A 20,357-nucleotide genomic window follows, 5' to 3' on the forward strand; every position below is an offset into this window, starting at 1 on the left:
TGAATGTATCGAATTACAAATGAACTTGTTATATTTGCTTGTGTTTCTAATAGTCCGCTAAAAATCCGGGAATGAAACTTCCATTCTTAGTTTGAAGTAACTGTTAGTGTTTATTTCCTTCTCTCTTATAACTATAACACCATTTGATACATGACTGTGCATTGGTTTTGACTTTCTTCGATATTTTATGGAGTTTTAGAAAAGTAATGGTGCACTGTTTCGAAAATTTAAAAAAAACAGAGTTGAAGAACATTTCAAAATTTGTATCTGTGTTATTTAAAACAATGTACTTGTGAATGTTACCTTTATATTCCAAAGCTACGATTTAAAATATGAGCTTTACCAATTGTTTATGTATTTTGCTATAAGTAACATGGTAGATCTATGTTCCAATGTTGTTAGTGTGTATGTTCTTTCGTGTTGTGAAACACAGGCACAATCTTGGTTCATAAACGAAATTTTTTTAAATATTCATCCTTCCTCGAGTAATATTGATGTGTATGTTTGAGTAATAGTGTATGTTTTATATTTTCAAATTACTATTTATATTTTTGTTACAAAAGCATCAGTATAGAAATGGGATTTTAAAGACCTTTCCAATGTAAAGTCAAATGTAAATTTGTGGGTTAATTTCAGTTGTAACATTTTCTTTTAGTAAATTAGATATCTACAATGTAAATACTTTCATATTTTTGTTTTTTGCATGATGCTCGTTCCTAAACACAATAGCCTAGTTTAAATATATGTTGAATGCCGCTCGCTAGCTTTATGGCCGGTTTTGTTCAATTTAAAAAAAATATGTTTTTTAAGAACTGAACATGGCTATATTAGCTTTTTATCTGTTCTATTTAAAATAATTATAAGTAAAATCTAATAATAAACCATAAAACATGTATTTATATGTAGAGGGATCCAGGTTTCATAAAATCCTTTTTTATAATTTTCTTATTTGTTTAACTGCACTTAATAATCTAATTAAAAAAACTAACTGATAACATTCGTTAAGGGTAGATAGACAGGAGAACACTTTCTCTAATCACTTTAAAATCTGTTAATTAATTAATTAGCAGTTTTTGGACTTAAAATAACTATTCATGTATATGTAAGATATTTAATCTTTTAATTCCCCTAAAAGTAACACCACCACACTTCGGTTGTAAGTTTTCTCACAAAAAGGTTTTCAACCTTCAAATACAATATTCTAAATTAAAGCTAACTTCTTGTTTAAATAATAAAATAGATCGGAAAAATTTAACTTTATTGTAAAACTCAAATAAAAATAAATATTAAAATTAGAATACTAAATGGTTATTACTAGTAACCTTTGAAATAATATTAAAATTGCAGAATTCACTATGAAATATACTTACAACGACATGTGCTCTCTTGAAATCTAGCGTTAATTACTAAAGTGAATTCAAATCTTCTTATTTCTTTTTGTATAAAAAAATATACCAATTTTATTTTATATCACTAATATTACATTATATTATTTTATATTGTTATACAATATCAATGTAAAAAATCTACCATTATTTAACAGCAAAACTCCCATCTAAAAATCGTTATTCGACTTTGAAAGATGTAATTAGGCCAAATCCTTCGCAGATATGTACAGGAAACTATTAAGACGCAAACCACCAACTAAATTAACCGTAAAAGAAGCTTCAAGAAGACACCAAGAATTGCGTGTCGTAGCTATTTTTGTACCTCCCCTTACAGTAAAACCACCTAACCAAAAACCAAGCCTTGGATTGACCTCCAACTATCAAACCAAAAGGTCAGAGATAACAAAGTAATCTTCAACTACCTCTATTGTAACTACGTAACATATTATAATACCAGAAAAATTTGCTATCTAACTGTTTCATTCTACATCAACAGACCCTTTTCTTGAGAAATTACATAATTTAATTTTACCTAAATAATTGACATCGCTAACTATATATTTTCTCCTACATATATTTTTTCTCTCATACATTTTTAATAAATAAAGTTTAAATAGCCTATGTAGCAAATGCTACATTGCATAAAGAACATTACAGCGATTTATAAATGCTTTGTAACATAGCTTCTAAGACTTAATAAAAATTATAAATTATTGAAGGGGAAGAATTAAATTAAATTCTTTATTGAATACAATGAAAAACGTACGTAATTGGCGAGGTTAGGACTATTAAGTCCCCTCTTACACGTAACCATAACAATCTTTATGCATTTGTATTATTTCACAGCCATAAAATAGTTTAATATTATAATTGTTTTTCAAATTTAGAAATAGTTTATTTAAGTTTTTTTTATTAATCATGTGCTCTATAAAACATTATACAACACGTAAGGATCAGTAGACTTCAAATTATGTTCGTTTTCTTTTATGCACATTTTTATATTTTATAATTATGTTTAATTATAGTCCTGAGTATATAAATAAACAAACACCTAATCACCTGACAATAATTTCAGCTGGATTTACATTGCAAACATGAAAATGACCTATATACGATTGTAATAAACTTTTACTGACGGTTGAAATCGACATGACTGTAAGCAAAACATTTCAGTGAAGGCAGTGTTAATGTATGAATTACTAAATAAGATTATTCTCAATACGTGTCTCCTAATCCTGTTATTGATATAATAAAAAATTAGCAAATGACTAATCTACTTTGTATTGTGCATAGGTTTCCCAAAAAGGTATATATTTTTAATTTTGACAGGATTATTCAGATTTCGGCATTATACAGAGAAAAGTTGAAAAATATTGAGACTGAGAAAATTTTTAAGTTTTGAGTTTTTAGCACATGGTTGAAGACGTATAAAAAATAACATGGATTAAATTAAATCCGGATTATGTCAAAGTTAATTACGAAATATTTAAATTTCATATTTTTAAAATCCATTTTTGGCAACCTCTGTAATATAGTATTAACAATGTCTGTACACACTATCAATTTTCAATTTATTCTTTTAAAACCTAATGAAAACTATCTTGAGTTTGTCTTGAATACAAGATAAAAATAAGTTTAAATCATATTTTAGAGCCCAGAACATTTGATAGTCTCAAATAAGGTTATAGAATATTAGTATATATGGTTGAAACATATAAAAATTCAATTTCACAACTGAGCAAGCATCCAGTAGTGATTTAACAGAAACTGCTTCTAACATATTATTTATAAAATCTTCACTATTAATTGAAACAAAGTGAGTTTAATACAAAATTATTTTTTAATATACTATTTACGTTTTTATATGCACTCCCCCCCATAATTCATGATTTCTTTGGATTTTTGCTGTAGATAACAGGTATTTATTTGTGGAATTTTCCTTAATTTTGCAGTTTCCTATAAACTGCATTGTTTATAGGAAACAGCAAAATTAAGGAAAATTCCACAATGAAGTTTCCTATCTTATAAATTTTCTGACACCTGAAGATGTATACAGACTCTTTCTTAAAAAACGTAATATTCCATATTTTTATCATACATACATGGGAAATACTCGATGTCTTATTATACGTCTCATGCATTGCCAATGATAAAATTTTAAAAAAGCTGCACAACTGGTAGTTAGAAAATTAATAATTACATTGCAGTACTTGGTATGTAAAAGGGGATAAAATAAGACTAAAGCAAAGCTTACGGCTATTGGCTTATTTTGTTTTAAAAACACTGACTCCATTCATAATTGTATGTGATTATTTCTAGGTAATATTTTTATCACAACTTTATAAATTAATTGTAACATTAAATAGTAAGCCAAGTTGTAAGCATTTGTATATAACGTGAAAACTCTGGAATCTATGATATATTATTTCTCCTGTCCTCTGAGATTTATGGAACTATATATAAATATATATAACGAGAGGAAAATACTGTCACACAGGTGCAAATGTCATTTGTCATTCCATTGTTAAAGTCAGGTGTTCTGGCCATATTCCCTCCGAACAGTGTTCGATATAATCACAGGCTTTAATGGCCTCTTCTTTGTGGCCTGTTCAGTATTGTTGATAATAATAAACTGTATAATACGTATTTTTTGGCAAAATGAATTTCACAACATGCTTATAAAGATCATAAAATATGCTGAGCTTAGGGAAATATTATTCTTATTTGTATTTAAAACCAGTAAAAATGCAATTACTATTAATTAAGATGTAACTTTCATTAAAAGCCTAATTCATACGTCCTACACGGAGAAAAATCGTTTCCAAAGACAATAATAGTATCGAGAAATCACCTATTTAAATCTATAAAGATTTATGTGAGGAATAAATATAATCATTTTCATTACTTTTGGGGTCTATGAGATGTTATCTTGCAACATGAATAACCAGCAGCTCTATATTGAAAGCATTAGTGCAGAAAGGCCGTATTGCTGTTTGATGTAATTGCATGCAGAAGGCGGAACGATTGAAGCAATTTCATGTTACAAAAAGACTAGTTGTTTCTTGGCCACGATATACAACCGTAATTGTATGGTTCAAATGATTTATTTTACATTTTATGAGTAGAAACGCATTTCATCTAACGCAATTTTATTAAGTAACTGAATGTGACCCACGGCTTCGCACGCAATTTTCGAACTAGAAGGGAGAACCCTTCTTAGTAAAATCATCTATGATATAATATGATTGAGCCTTATTATAGTTTCCAAACATATGTAAGCATATATCTGGTACTTATTATTTCAGTGCTAATGGGCAAGTGATTCAAAAGGTAAATACAAGTTTTACTGGTTCATATTTGATTTGTAAAAATGTAAAGGTCAGGGAATCTCATTTAGATAAATAGAAGTCAAACTCCAGCCCTTGATCAAAACTATCAAAACTATCATTGATCCATTAAATGTTATTCAGAAATCTATACTCAAGGCAGCTCTAAATAAACTTAAACGTTTTTCATCAAATCAGTTGTTCATAGAATCAGATATTCTCACGATCCGTCAGTTATATATTAGGAATGTGATGGTCTACACCTATAGGCACAGGGAGGCAGTACTCGGTCGAACTACTCACAGCTACCTACTCTACCAGGGCCGTTGTGGGGGTGGTGTACGGGCTCTGTGAGATGATGGGTGGTGTTATCGAGATGACTGTGAACCTGACGAACGCATACTACGTGGCGAGTACATTGTACAGGCGCTTGCCTCCAGTGATAAGGGACCTGCGGGCCGAACCAACTGGTCTGTTTAAACGACTGGTTACTACCTGGCTGCGGATGATCGGCTCTGATAACGCTGAGTCTCTTCTCACTCCCACTTACCGTTATTACTACATTTACTATAACTACTTTTGGTTGCTGTGCCGTCGTGTCAGCATATACAACATGTTCAACCGCTTGCCTAGATATTTTTGTTTTCGTAACTTTTATTTTATTTTGTGGGACTGATTGTGTGAGCTGAATTTTGCTTATTGTATGGATTTATTAAAAAGTCTGTTCTATTAAAATTGTAGTAAATAAGAGCTCGCCGTCACGCACAGGCCTCGGCCCATGTGACGGTATTTTCATAATAATAATCATGTAATTGTAATTATTGTACATTTGAAAATAAAGAGTCATTTTATTTGATTTGATTTGTAATCTACACGGGCAATAAAGAAATATGATATATATATATATATATATATATATATATATATATATATATATATATATATATATATACATACATACACATGCGTTGAACTGAGAAGCCCTATGTCTACAGCCTTCTTATTAACAAACAATCTAAAACTGTCTATTTCCACTATTTAATACCAATGGCGCAGTGTAGAGGGTACGGCGGTTATCGCAAAATAACCGAATGAAGCAGCGTTGTAGCTGCTTAGATGGGTAACCGGTGAGTGATTCTGTCTTTGCAAGCAGCTTGCCTGTCCGGCCATTGGTGGTGGTGGTGGTTTGATAAGTCACCTTTAAGCCATTGGTTCCCAAGTTAATTGCTAGATTATATGATATAGTGTAGTATGTTATAGAAATATAGCCTTATATCAAAAAGACTGCTTTGGTTAGAAGCACCTGCTGTGATCGCTTGTGTTCTGATTCCGTTATAACGGAATCAGACCATATAATCATAATTACTATTTTACTATTTTTAATGTAAAATCAATGCAACTAAATTCATTGAATATTAAAAAATATTCGTTTGTAATAAGATTAACGTGGTATAAAGCTGTGCTGTGGCATGTTTTAGTTCGTACCACTATTTTTTTTTAAGATTTAAAATAGAAATGGCATACTCAATCTCAGGAGAGCCTACCAGTTTCGGTTAACGTATGTGCAAACTCTCATAGCTTAGTTCATTATTGTGGGTTTTATAACGGATTTTAAATATGATTTTTAATACATTAGACAGGTAAAAGTTTCATTTGCGCATTCAATAGTAAAAAATATACTGTCATTTTCTCTCATCGAGCACTGTATATGTAATATTTTCTAAAAATTAAGTATCAACAGCTGTTTCATGTTTGGCATATTTTGATTACATGGCGTAAATTTTTTAATAATTTTCCCGAATTGTTACATATTTCGAGAACCTTTTTTACTATTTTTTTTTTTTTTTTTTTATAATAAAACCCATTCACGGACTTATACGGATATATTTCTAAAACAATTAGACGAAATGGTTCAGACTTTCTCGTAGTTAACGATTACTGAAACATTTAGCTATTCATTGTTATTCATAAAACTATCTTCAAAATCTTGCAATGGTATGATTATAATTATTTTAAATTTAAAAAATATTATTTATGAAATTGATCAAACTTTAAGTTTAATTTTTCAGAGAGGTAATAGTGAGGTTTAGCACTTTGTTGTCCCAACTTCTGCTATTGATGAATGATTCTAAATGACGAACAGGACATTTAATTCATTAGTAATTGCACTTGACCAATAAATGGTAAGTGAAACATTTTGTAAGCACTACACACACTTTCTCGATGTCCATGATGATGCGTCATCGATGCTCCAAGCATTAAAGACACAAGAGGGGTGAAGATCACAGACCACAAGCTAATATATTGTGATTTGATTTGCAAAAAAGAAAGGAAATCTGCTAAAATGGTAAAATACAGAAATTTCTCAAAGTTTAACATTGATGAGGCTGTTAGAGACATATCCAGCATAGATTGGGAAGGTGTGATCCAGCTACAAAATGTAAATGAAATAGAAGAATTTATTACTAGGAATGTGACAGAAGTTTTTGACAAGCAAGCTCCCACCGTATGCAAAAGAGTTACGAGAAAAAAATCTCCGTGGATGAATGCCGATTTGGCGAAACTGATAAAAACAAAGAACCAAGCCAGAAACAAATACTTGAAGTCTAGAACGTGCGATGATTGGTCAAATTATAAAGCTCTAAGAAATTCAGTAAATAACTTAGTATGGAGAGCGAAGAAAGAATTTTTCTCTGAGAGACTCGCTTCAAATAAAGACCCAAAGGAGTTTTGGAAATGTTTGAAACGGTGTGACGTTGTGGCCGAATGCACAGACAAAAATATACCACACCACTTGGATATCAATGATATGAACAGGTATTTTAATGAAATGGGTTGTAGTATTGAAGCGAGTGAAGAACTCATTCATAGATTTAGAGAGGCCAGCAACAGAGAAGGAGAAAATATTTTTCAATTTTCACCTGTTAACGAGAACGAAGTAAGAGCTGCAATGAATAGCATTAAATCTAAAGCCGTTGGAGTTGATGAAATTTCCATAGATATGATTAAAGCTGTGAGTCCTTATGCGCTTAAAGCCATAGCACATCTCGTAAATGTATCTCTGTCAACTGGAAACTTTCCTGAAAGATGGAAAAAAAGTATTGTCATACCACATCCTAAGATTTCTGCCCCTAAAAGTGTCCAGAATTTAAGGCCTATTTCGATTTTACCGGCTATATCAAAGATTTTGGAGAAGATTGTAACTCAACAGGTTGTGGAGTTCATTGAAATAAACAAGATACTACCAAAAACTCAATCTGGCTTCAGGAAAAATCATAGTACTTGCTCGGCTTTGGTAAACCTATTTAGCGATTTGACAGACACTAAAGATGCAGGAAAATGCAGCTCATTAGTCTTGCTTGATTTTTCACAAGCCTTTGATGCGATCAATCACGAATTGCTGATAGCTAAGATGAAGTCCTACAGTTTTGGTGAAAATGTAATTGAATGGATTCAATCTTACATGAATGGCAGAAGCCAGGTGACAAGGCTGGGGAGTGAGACATCATCTCCACTTTTTAAGCAGCGAGGAGTGCCTCAGGGCAGTTGCCTTGGCCCAGTGTTGTTCAATTTTTACACCTCTGATTTTCCCAGTTGTGTGCAGAACTGCAAAGTGCACCTGTATGCGGATGACTGCCAGCTGCACTTGTCTTATGACGCTTCCTCCGCTGAGGACGCTCTGTTTCGAATCAATGCTGACCTGGAGGAAATTTTCTCTTTGTCAACTGCAAATGGTTTGAAACTGAACGTAGACAAGTGTAGTGTTTTGCATATCACCACGTGATCTGGTAGAGACACTGAGGGAGAGAGGTGTGGGTGTTGTGCTCGGGGGTGCGAGTTTGCAAGTCTGCGACCAGGTGAAAACACTCGGTGTCGTACTTGACAGCGAACTCTCATTCTCCGACCATGTCACGCATGCTACTCAACGCGCCTTAGGGCGACTAAGGGGTCTCTACAGATTTAGATCATTGCTTCCCGAGTCTGCTAAATTGCAGATCGTGTTGTCCTTGGTGCTCTCTGTATTCTACTACTGCTATCCGGCGTAGGGGAACAGCATTTCAAAGGGTGATATTGCCAGAATTCAACGAGTTCAAAACTCGGCTGTGCGCTTCGTGTTCTCACTCCGCAAATTCGAACACGTATCACCCCAACGAGAAGCTGCGAACATAATGCCTATGGACACAGTTTGCAGAGTACTGTCCTCATGTATGGTCCACAAGATCCTTACCATTGAGGAACCTCAGTACCTCAGGGAAAGACTACTGTATCGTGATCAAGTGTCACAAAGGGCCTCTCGACATGGAGGAAATCTTCATCTTCCAAGAGTAAATTTAGAGCTCGGAAGGAAGAGTTTCTCTTATTTCGGGCCAAAGGTGTACAATGACCTTCCTGATGGCCTAAAAGGTCTTGTAAATATTGTTAAATTTAAGAAAAGGGTTAAAGAAAGATTTTGTACATAGGAACTAGCATAATAAGTGATGTGTTTTAAATGTAAATATTCCTATTATATGATTAGCTCTGTTAAGTTTAGTCGTTAGAATGTTTGTGTAGTAACTTAAGTAATTCTGTAAAACAGTAATGTAACTGAGAAACGCTCCAATAAAAAGGCATTTTTATTTATTTATTTCTCCGAAGGTCCGTTTCTGAATATTGATCCAAAATCTTATAATGTCTAGTAGGTGTAGTATATATATCTTTGAGTATATATCTTTAACTACTTGTGGACTATGATCACAAAAAATGAATTTGACCAAATATATACAAATATAAAGAAAGAGTCATAGAGTATAAGTACCGTTACTTTAGCAGTGAAGGGTGGAGGGTTAATATAAAAGGGTGGTGGTGGGGGGTAGGGATCAGAGTAATTAAGGCTAAGTGTGTACTATGCTGTCTACTGTGGATTCTTGATTAACTAGTTAGCATAATTAATATAGCATTTATCCTAGCTTTACTAGTGAATTCAAATCTCTGTAAAGCATATGTAGTAAAGTATATACGATACAGGTACTACATACAATAGCCATGACTCATTCTACTGACAATGGGTAAAAGACCGGTACCAATTTATGAGTGATATTTTGGCATTATTCATACAAATTTTACAATTTATACCAATTATACGATTTATAAAAGCTACTGGTTTAAAATAATAATGGTATTATAATAGAGTATACTATAAATTTTATTGAAATCTCCTATTTTTTTTTCAGATAAACTAATAATGCGGTAGTCAGTATTTCACTAGCATATATGAGAGCGAGTGTTATGTATTAACATTTGCTATCAAACTTTCTTTGCTAAAATTTATGTTTTATTATGAACTGTTCTCTATTGGTATTTTCAACTTCCTGCCTTAGCATTTCAAATGTAAGATTGTTATATTTGATTGGCAGAGTTTTGATGAATCCTATGACTCAAGGGGTTGGAAAAATTTCATTTATGTCATTCTGTCAGTATATCTCACGAATAACCTAAGCAATTTAAATTATGCACAAAACTTCATTTATATATCGTCAACATCGAGTTCGATGATAGTGCATGCCAGTATATGGAATTTGGATGACTAAAATATATTTACATTGGATGGAATTTGAAAACAAAGCAAAGAATAAATAAAATTGTAAATAAACTTTGAACAACAATAAGTCATTTAACCACGTAGCAGTAAATTATGTACTTCTTTAGGTGAAACGTGTTGTAGCGTAATCATACCATGCAGAAAACTGGATAGTTATATTTATGACTGTATATTTAACATGCATAAAAAGGAATACATTATTAAGACTTTATTTTTCAATATTTTTTTAATTTATATACAAAAAAATTAGATTATTTCTAAACTGATTCATATTGAAGTAAAATGCACCTTCAATTCGATATCTTATTCAAGTAATTTTCAAAGCAAAAAATTGCAGTTCTTCCTTGCAAAATTCAACATATCTTTGCAAATATTTAAACCTTAAATAAAACTATACTTTATTGTGTTCTATACAACAAAAATATTTTTTCAGACTATACAGATGTAACAACAATTTTTAAGTATACTTTATAACTGATATAAGTTGTTTGTGATTATTACTCAGAAGTGTTATATAATAATAATTAAACAAATAAGTATAAATTGATAATTTTAGTTTTCACTGATCACGATATTTTTACTGGAACGTGAATTTATATTAACATGTATTATTGATGGTATGTTTATCTTTAAATATATTGGAGTATGAATGAATTTGGAAATTATTTTTTTTACAAGAGTATGAAAATCTGAAGAAAAATATCATTTGTTTAAGTATAAAAATAGTACTATTCCTTGTTTAATTAGTGAATACAGCAATTTACCAATTAAGTGACTTCTGTTGGATTCATCTTTTTATGTTACTAGTATCTGTTTTGACTTACAGATGTAATTTATTGTACCCACGTGTAGGAAATGAGGGCTGTTTCACCATCGTTGAGTAAATAGTTAATGAGGGACCACATCAAGGGAAGCTCCCTCCGTCGTGAGGTAATACTCTAGAAGGTAACTTCTTCTTGGGATTTTACATCTTCAGGTTTACAGTTGCTTTATAGCTGGCTGAATACGTCAGACAACGTTGCCAATTAGAATAATTTTCAATACGGTTTAAACCGTCTAAATAATTACTTACAATGACTTTCAAATATACAGTATAGTTATTATTTGAGTCATTACTAAATCATGTTCTTATTTTGTAATACGTACGAGTATAAGACGAAAACTGGATTGTAAACTCAATACAATTATCACGTTACCATAAGAACCCAGTATTGAATTAAATTATGTAAAACTCAACCAATTATAGTTTGTTAAGTTAAAAATATTTCTTAAATTAAAATCAAACTGCATATCTTAAACACATTATTTTATTTATTACTGTTCTACTTATGTAATATTTACTTATGAGCCATAAAGGATAAATTTGTCTATTACTATAAGTTAATAAAAAATTTTTTTAAATAGGAATTTTGAATGGAAATTGTATTAATTATTTAAGACAATTCGTATTGCCTACGTTTAATACAATTTAAAACTAATATTGTAGTGGGTTAAGCTGAGTTGAGCTTAAAGCTCTTCATAGAAACGATAAAATTGTAGTGTTTATTTAGTATCGCACTGTTGCCTTAGTCCATACTTCCATAATTACTTACGTTTAATATTTGTGAAACCTTATTTTACAGCTATTTGTGTATAATATACTAAATCAGACTAGGAGGCATATATCAGCAATGCGTAGTATACTATGATTTTTCGCTCCTAGCAATTTGTTATTAATATGTTTCAACATGCATTAAAATAGAAAAGTGTACTTCGCTGGAATAGTTTTTGCACACACACACACACACACACACACACACACACACACACACACACACACACACACACACACACACACACACACACACACACACACACACACACACACACACACACACAAAACCGGGATTTACTGGATATAATTTTCTATGGATATATACGAAACTGTACAATTCTGAATGCAAAATTACATTCCCGGAAATGTTTTTGAATGGTGATACATCAAGGATTAGTAAGAAAATAACAAAATACATGTTTTTGGATATTTTCTGTTTTTTTAAGCATGTCAAATATTTCTCTATAAAATCTGCTATACCTGTTAAAATTTTCATACCTTACAAATTATAATAACTAAAACACTTTATAAACCATTCAATGAATTTTTGTTACATATTAAATTAGTTTAAAGGCAGACATGTCCAACGGTTTTGTTTGAATATTTTTTACAATTTTCAAGCAAGTACAATGTTTAGTTTAATTAAGTTTCATTTCACATAAACAATGTTACGTAGGGTGTTGCCGTTAAAAAATTAAACACTCTATATCACTCTTTCCTCATTTCTGCTCACTTGTCTACCCTCGTGGGCTGGCTTACTATTACATCACGGAGTATAATGTGTATGCTCTGCGTTTTGTTAAAAGTTATTGAGTGAACGCCCAGCGAAAAATGGCCAACTGAATTTACTTCGTTATTAATACTCGTAAAAATCGATATTATTATTTTGGCATGAGAAAATGATATCAAGTAAATCCAGGTATGTGCTATTATTACTTGAAATAAATTCCTAGAACAGCGGTTTTTGACTTAATAAAGTATTAATACACCAATTATAAAAATATATAGGATTAAACTTCACTATTTATGATAATTACTGAAAGAAATATGACTTATTTAACTATTATCTATTGAACAAAATTACGGGAATGTCTTTGTAGCATATGCAGTTATTATTTTAACTAGTAATAGCTTTAAAAGAGTTAGGTACACATTTAAAATAGTGAAAAATCATAGGTGTTGCTATCTGCTCCTTTTTCACGAAATGCTATTTGTTGAGAGTTTACGTTAATCGTTCAGCTTCACTAGTACGATTTTTGTACGTTTGTATTTAATTGTCTTTATTTTAAATTACAAGGACGTATTTGCTTTTTATAATTTAAAAACATCCTGAGCTAAAGCCAAGAACAACTAAAAACAGGCAAAACACTTCAAAGCCACAAAGAGCAATGTTCTATTTATGTGGAGAGCAGTTAAGATTTAACACGGCTTGGGCTTAGCTTCCCTTTTACTTTCTTTTAATGAGAGGACATCTTAAATTGTTTTTGTAACAAACATTTTAGCTTTAAATTAAGATGTATTCACTCTATCCACGTAATAAATAAAAGAAAACGTAACGTTATTCAAAAATAAACGGAGAGTTTTTATGTCTATTAAGGCTAACAGTTATTACTTTATGACAAATTAATTAAATATGACTGCACAGTTTTAAAAGTATTGAAGAAACTTTGAAAGTGTAAAGTGTAAAAATGTTTAATGTTTGAGTCGGTCTAACGCCGTACTTACTATTTAAAATAAGACAGCTTTTTTAATGAATATGTGCTTTATTCCATTACGAAAACATTGGAGAAGTTTGTGTTTAGTTCATCACCAAATAGGTATTAGTTTTTTTATGTTTTAGCATCTAAGGGGATGGTACATGTTAATCCTCAAAATAGTGTCTTTTTTGTAACATATAATGATGGCGAATATTCAATGAGCTTTAAAAGGTAAAACTCAAGTTAATCAAGCAATGGAAGGATCTGTCGTTTTACTGATTAGAATTTATAGACTAGATGTTTCCTTATCAAAGCAACTACTTACAGCAATAAAGGTAGTAAAATAATTCATTCTGCGTTTGAAAAGCTTTGAAATAAATAGAAAAAAGTACCTAAGTTGATTGCAAAAAACTAAGCAACATTCATCAAAACAACAAAGTATACTTTAAAAACTAAAATTGGACAGTAACGAATTTAACATGAAAATTCCAAATACTATCTTTTAAATAAGAAAATTGTTTTTGCAAAAATACTTAAAACTTATACATTTTATCTTGGATATTAAGTTAAACACTGCTGTTTTATTCAAAGGGTTAAACTTTTCCTTGGCCAATAAATCAGTACAAGCTCTGGACTCCGTGACTTGAATCGTGTCGGTTGTTTCCCAGTGACTGAGGATCAGAGTGAGCGATTTCGGTGCGAGTCTAGTCTCGTAATAAACAAATTCCGTCCACAAAACTCGATCTTACTAAGGAAGAACTCAGGGAAGTATTAATCCCTGAAGAAGATTATACAGTCAAAATATTATTATTTGACAAAGGAAAGATTGCTTTTATACGAGACACAATAACATAAGGAGAAAATTATATGAACTTTTAAGTGAAGCAAATACTAGTTTTGGCGGATCTGATTTACTTCAACCATAGATGATATTATACTGGGTGTTATCATTTGATGATTTTAGAGGATGGTGATTTCAATTTTAACTTTCATCAATTTAGGAATTAAGAAATTTAATATCATTTAGAATTAACATTGATCATTCCAGTTATGAAATTTAGTTAATTTTTAAATATTTAGGATAAAACCCTGAATATTACATTTAAACTTTATGTAGTGAGAAGCTAAATTATACACGACAATCTAGCTAAAACGTGACGTAAAAATTTTGCTTTAGTAAAATAGGTAAACTTAATCTGAGTTTTAGAAATTAAAATCTGAAATAAATGAGAATTATAAATTCTCGTGGTAACTTTTCGAAGGAATGTTTCACATCGATTGTTGTACCAAGATTTATTAAAATCCGTTTATTCACTCATATGCACCAATTGAGATTAGTACAGCAGAGTACATATAACCAAAACACTGGCTTATTTAAAATAACTTAGTTTGAACTTTTTAAGTTTTAAGTACTAGTACATTCTCATTGAACGCTAACAGGAAAATCATCCATTTCTTTTAATATGTGATTATGTTATACGATATAATTGTTTACTTTATTAAATACCAATGATGAGTTCGTATTGAACAATACGTTGAAATATATTTCGTACCCTACTTGATTAAAAGGTAAACACGCTTGTGTTAATATTTTCACATCTATTGCATCTAATAGTATTTAGTCTTTTAATTTTATATGATTAATTAACTATAAGCCCTTAGTAAACTTTCATGTTTACATGTGTTACATGTTGTTGTGGTTTCACTCTAATATACGGCACATCCAACTATAATAATATTTAGTTTTTAGTTGTGTTCTTAATTTTTTCTTTGCAATGCACGCATTACACCATTATCAGCAACCTGAGTTAGACGTGGAAAAATATATTAGTTTAATCGTTTGGGGTGAAAGGTCCTAGCTTAGCTTTTTAGAAAATGCTAATGGTCTGTATCAGTCAGAGAGTGAATCATTGATATTAGGTAAAATTATAAAAGGCCAATATGTGATTTGTGTACCTACACTGGTATCGTGGTAACTAAAATAGTGGTAATGAAACCCCAGCGAAATTCAAACTAAACATATATTGAAATCTATGAAGTTTATGTATGGTTTTAATCAAATACATATTTGGATGGCCAACTAACAACCCCATGCTAAAAAGTAGAATATGTAAAATAAATCATTGAAGAACAAAAAAACTAAATGCAACATTGGAAAAACTTTCAATATTTATAACATCTTTGCCAATATGATATATTGATACTAATATTGAACACTATTGAAGTTTAAAGTTGCAAAAGTAACGGTAGAACTCGGCAGTAGGGGTAAATGTTGTTATACATCTGGAACTGCTTTAATATTTAGTAAGATTGCCGGTTCCGTAATATCTCTTTTGACTAGAAGCTTTCTTGGAAAATCATATATTTCAACTGATTTCAAATGTAACCAAAAACCAATACTTTTAAATTTAGTAAATTATTAGTAGAAAAATTTTAGATTCTACCGTTTCAAAAGTGTAAACAGATTGGAGGATATAAACTTGTAATTTAAAAATAACAATTATAGAGTTAACTTTCTACGCATTTTACCACGTAGGATTGTTTCATCTTAGAAGTGAGGTATTCTTGGCACTGTATACATTATAGTGTAAAGTATTGTTTAGACAATGAAACTTCTCACTAGCCACACTTCTCTACCTAGGATGTTTATACACATAAACATAGGCCACTGCCTAATGGAGGAATAAAAATTCGCCTTATTTTTTAATCGTTTTGGAAATTAGTGAGATATGTATTGTAACAAAAAATGTTATGTTACTCCTGTTTTAACAAGCTCAGTACATTAGAATATCTCCGTTCCGCTACTATCCCATGTGTGGTAGGTAAAATATGCACATTGTTGGAAAATAATCTCTATAGTGATTTATTCACGAATAATAATTAGCATTAGGTAAATATTAAAAAAGAATCACGTTCCAAATTACTAAGTGCCTTATCGATTCCTGTGCAGGTGGGGTTACTTGATATGCTTATAAGTTTACCATTCAAACATTTACCCTTCATAATTTTGTCAACGTTTATCAACCCATATTTTGCTGTTATATATTCTTAACATAATTTAAAAACTGATGCCATTTATTTATTTTCTGATTTTGTGTACAGCTGTAAGTGTGTTAATTATTTGTACAATTTCACTATTATACAAGTTACAATAACTTTTCAAAAGCACTTTTATTTTATAAATTATTAAATAACTGTTGGTATTTTTCTATATTTGCATGCATGAATTTATGATGAACATGACTAAATGTGATTGATAGACTATTGGTGTACAGATTAGTATATGTACTACATGTAGACAGGCTATGATACAGTATTGAAACACGTCGACTGTGGTGGACCCCTACGTAGGTGTATTGAGTGTTAAGAGTACTCAAGATTATAGCTAGGCAGGGTATAATTTTATATGTTCTCACTTATAGCATATAGCAAACTTTTATCTTAAGACATCATCCGAACATCTGACTTTTTTCCTGGAGTGAGAAAGAGCAATGTTTAATTATCAAGCGAAACGCTAGCTATCAAGCTAGTCAGGGTATATACAATAGTCTAAATTTAATGAATATTGATTTTCTTTAACTCGTTTGCTACTGGAGGAAGCAATTCCCAAAAGTGCTCCTCATACCTTGTTATACCACCTGTTCACAACAACTAGGCCTTAGTATTTCTATAAATTAGTACAACCTTTACACGCACAATAATACAATCTGTGCTTGCTTACGTTTCGCATGATAATTAAACATTGCTCTTTCTCACTCCAGGAAAAAGTTCAGATGTTCGGATGGTGTCTTAAGATAAAAGTTTGCTATATGCTATATGTGAGAACATATAAAATTATTTACTAGGTTTACCAAACATTTATATTACTATATCTTATCAATACAGTACTTTATTGATGCAAACGAAATTAAAATGTCTGTTTTGTTTTTAATACAATATTTATTATAGAACTGTTTGACTATCCAGCACCTGTATATTCCTTCTCTAATCATTTAATCTGTATTTATTATGTTTAAAAAATAATGTATAGTTACAATATATGCCTATTTACACATTTAATTGTAATTATTTTACTATAGCTCAAGTTTAGGCATTGGTATGTATTATTTGAAGAGTATTCTTTACATGTGTAATTTATGTTAATATCTTAACAATATAAGTTGTTGGGACATACACACAAATTACATAATCCTTAAGCATGTCAAACTGTAGATGGTTTCAGTAGACATTTTTTAATTAATATGTAGAGTAATTTTGTGTATAATTATATAGTATTTTATATATATTTTTCTACCTGTTTATGATTATTTTCTTAATAGACCCAAAAGGGAAGACAGAATATCATGTAGGAATAATTTTTGTTATATAGATGACTGTAGCACTAAACATTATTAAAGCAACAAAGCTTGTGACTGCCAAGTCTATTGTTAGCAGTATTGAAGTAAAGCTTTCAGATGATCCTACACATCTTTCCAACGATTTTATATATCAAATTCAAGCAGCATTGTGTAAAGATTCACTGAGTTTGGCGCTTAAGTGGTGTATGTCGGAGGGGTTTTATAAGTAGGGCAAACAGTCTTTTTTGGTATAGATCAACGAATCCAGAATACTGTACAGTTCTCTTTTTTACTCCCCCTTTCATTGTTAAAAATAAAAGTATTTTAGGGTACCGTTTTAAAGTCCAAACTATTCACTAAAAACAGACTAAAAGGTAGACTAGTAATACATAAACAGTAAGGCAGTCTCATAAATCATAAGCATTTACGTGGTAGAGAGAATTCCAAAACAATATTATAAACAATAATGATATAGTCTAGATGCCGATAGATAATTTCTAATGTGCAAACAGCCAACCTGGGTTTCCTAGAAACAGTTAGAGGAAATTCTCCGAAGAGAAATAGATTCATAGTCACGCTAGTTTTGGTGGAAATATAAATAGGAGGATAAGAAAAAAACTAAAATATCAAACTAACAGGGATCATGTTTTCTTAGCTTGACACAAATAAAAACCAACCTTGATACACATAAATAATATTCACATTATCTTCAGACAACAAGATAAAAAGGTTGAATATGGTTGCTTAGTAGATCTGTACATGTTTAGCTAACGTTTATTACACATTTCTTCACTCTTTCATTTCAAAATATAACATAACTATGAAAACTTCGTCTATTGTTTTAATAAAAAAAAAAAAACTGGTTGTTGCTTATAAAACATAAATTGGTTCTGGGCTTCTAGCCTTAAGAGTTGGTTATAACAATGTATAAATACGAGTTTTTTTAATCCTTCAACTTTTATATTACGTATAAAGTTACTGAAAATGGAAGATACATTATTGCGGAAAGTTAATGAAATGTTATCTTGACATAAGACAGGCCATTAGTGCGATATCAAGTTAACCTCGAGGAAGTTCTCTTCATTTCCGTGCAAGGCAAGTTAGATCTCTCAAGATAGCTGTTACATTAAGTAATTAGTGGCAAATTTAGTGCAAGCGTTTAACTGTTTCAGAAGCTTCTAACCCAAATTCAGAAATTATATACACGTAAAACGTTATATGTAAAACATTCGGGTTTCTTTAATTCGGTAAATGTGAAGTTTTCATGTTATTATATTTAACTATTAAAAGTATAAGATTTGATACACAGAGTGTTTCAGATCACCCGTGCTGTATCTATAGCATTCAAACAAACCGAGATGCATAATTAGTTTCACCAGATACCCCCATTTTTGTCATTAACAAGTTCCGTTTTTAGATAAACTAAACAATAGACAAGGAAAGGTCTGATAACAGTCCGGTCTTCTCTAATAAGGACTTGATGTGCAGATCACTGCGGTAATATTGAAAGTGTCTTACTACATTTGCCTAAAATTACTTATTAAGGAAAAATACATACGATAATCATTTATTTTATACGTACAATTTATACAAAGTATATCTTGACATTTTAGATTAATGTAATAATATTAAGATTCTATAAAACTTAATGTTGTGCTTGGTTACTATTAGTAACCATTAGGTAATAGGTTGCTATAGGTTATAAAGGGGACGAATTTTATTTTGAAAATAAGAAAATAAAGAATTCAGTTAAGAACATTTTAGACTAATGTAATTGTATGATATCTATCTGCTCAGTTTCACTAAGTAGCCATTTAGTTATGTTATTGGCAAAAGAATGTATAGGTTTTATTTTCTTTGGAATTTGATTAAATAAATGTAGACCAATGTAGGAAAACGAACGCCTGAGAGCTAGGCGTTAGTTAATTCAAATGAGTAAAATTAGAAAGCTGTATATTAATTCAATTTGCAAAGATATATGTATTTTTCGTATTATTAATTTAAAAAGTTATCAAGAGTTTTAAAAATAAAACGATGAACTGTTGAGTTAGAAGCTCGTTTACTATGGAATAATGCAAATGGAGCGTGTCAGATTGTCCGTCAGTGACGTCATCCGTCTGATACGCAATCAAAACAGATCAGCGCTTTTAAAAGCTTTAAAGGGAAAAGGAACAATTCTAAAATTAGTTCATGTAAATAAGGCGATCAAAGAGTTTAGAAGTTTATTGCCTGAGAGGTAAACACAAAGATTCTTACACTGACTAGATGCTAAGCGTACGTCTTCCTTGAAATAAATATGTCTCAAGTGTAAACAAGAATGTTTCGCTATTCATATTTTCAAGTTGTTATGACGTCATGTAGGTTATTCATAGTAACAAATGAGATACACTTGTATAGTTTATACGTTGGCAGTCACATACGAGAACAGATACATAAG

Source organism: Homalodisca vitripennis, chromosome 2, assembly GCF_021130785.1.
Source record: "Homalodisca vitripennis isolate AUS2020 chromosome 2, UT_GWSS_2.1, whole genome shotgun sequence".
NCBI lineage: Eukaryota > Metazoa > Arthropoda > Insecta > Hemiptera > Cicadellidae > Homalodisca > Homalodisca vitripennis.